This window comes from Coenobita brevimanus, chromosome 97 (assembly GCF_032717465.1).
Source record: "Coenobita brevimanus isolate Jiangsu-jjx chromosome 97, ASM3271746v2, whole genome shotgun sequence".
Classification (NCBI taxonomy): domain Eukaryota; kingdom Metazoa; phylum Arthropoda; class Malacostraca; order Decapoda; family Coenobitidae; genus Coenobita; species Coenobita brevimanus.
The window spans coordinates 12,805,243-12,807,080 of record NC_137050.1 but is presented as its reverse complement, the minus strand read 5'-3'; the positions used below and the strand labels follow the sequence as shown (position 1 = coordinate 12,807,080).

Here is a 1,838-nt window from a genome sequence, read left to right as displayed (position 1 = left end):
GTGATTTAACTAACACAACACTTGAGATATGTCAGGGCTAAATAATTCTGGCCGGCTATCCGAATACTTCTCCCTCCCCTCTCACTCCCCATATCCTGTGAGTTGCCGGTGTCGAAACTGTAACCATTTACTGTACAGTACTGTTTAATATACCTTGTCACTGAATCTACTTGGTTTGAGAGCCTGATTATGCATGAGTTTTAGGTAAAGTTGGATGATGGATATCAAATTATGAAGCACTTACATAATGAGGAGGACAAGAAGCTTTCATACACTATTATTTATTTTAAGGCACTGCTAGATTACCTGTCCTCAGGCTTAGTTCTGCCCTCCGTAATGTAGCGTACGGAGTTTTGGGTAACAGGAAAAATATGTTGTATGGGTATCAAGTATCCTAATTCAATCACATATCAACTCACTGTTGTAAAATCATGGCAAACGACCTTTGTAGACACCAAAATATTGCTGTTTTACCAGCATCTCTAGTCATGACAAGTAAATAATAAAAAAAACATATTTTACATTATTCCCAATGGATTTTAATGTACATTACATGTCATACTGGGAAAGAATTTATTACTATGATTATTCCAAACCGAAATGATACGGTAGGCTTCGGTACGTGTAACCCAATACCCTAAACCACACACACACACACGCACACACACACACACACACACACACAGCTATAATAATCTCTAGTCAACAAACAACATATACACACGCAAGAACCCCCCCAGTTAACAAACAATAATCATTCGCAAAAAAAGTGCACCTTCAACATTCTTCTGTTGAGAGAGGTGAGTGGGAGGCATGAGGAAAGGAGAGAGAGATTCTGGTGGAAAAAAAATGGAAAGATGACGCTGTATAAAAGATTAGGCCTATATGGATGCGTCGTAATGGGAAGAAAATGGATAAGAAGAAAATATATATATGCCATACAGGGAGTTCGTTCGTTTGCGGATTTCCTGCACCTGTAGTACAATATCAAAATTTACTGACGATACCAAGACTGGCAATAGAGCAGGCACCCGCAGAACAAAGAATACTGATTCAAAGGGATCTTCATAAATTGCTTAATTGGGCTGAAAAATGGCAAATAGAGTTTAATACTGATAAATGCAAAGTTCAAAATATTGGAAGTAAAAATGAAAAAATTAGTTATACAATGTATCACTCAACTCATGGATGTAAACCAAGAAAAGGATATAGGAATAATTGTAATAGATGATCTAAAGCCAAATAACAGTGCACAAAAGCTATAATGAAAGCTAACAAACAAAACTGTTTGGATTTATAGGCAGATCATTTGAGTCCAGATCTGAAAATATAATTCATACTCTACACAATTCCTTAGTGTACCCATACCTAGAGTACTGCGTGCAGTTCTGGTTACTGTATTACAGGAATGATATAGAGAAATTAGAGAGAGTCCAGTGACGAGTAACAAAAATTATACCCAGACAAAGGAACAAACTATACGAAGTGCGATTACATGAGCTAAAGTTATTTAATCATCAAACCGCCGACTACGGGGGGATCTGATTCAAGTATTCAAGATTATTAAAGGAACTGATAACATGGATGTTGAAAAGTACTTTGCAACTGATCATTCGAACTATACTAGAGGTAATGGGTATAAGATTCTTGGAAAGAATTTCCAGTCTAACGAAGCCAAGCATTTTTTTTTTTTCTTTAACAGGGTTGTTAACATTTGGAATAAACGGCCATACCACGTTGAGTACATCGCTTCCCGTCCGATCAGTGAAGTTAAGCAACGTTGGGTCTGGTTAGTACTTGGATGGGTGACCGCCTGAGAACACCAGATGCTGTTGGCA

General features: G+C 37.5%; 1 non-coding gene across 1 annotated transcript; it reads left to right on the top strand.

Moving 5' to 3' along the window:
- Positions 1–1,719: 1,719 nt before the first annotated feature.
- Positions 1,720–1,838, top strand: LOC145413931 (5S ribosomal RNA). Its single transcript, XR_013899807.1, has one exon. It is a non-coding gene; the product is annotated as a 5S ribosomal RNA (ribosomal RNA).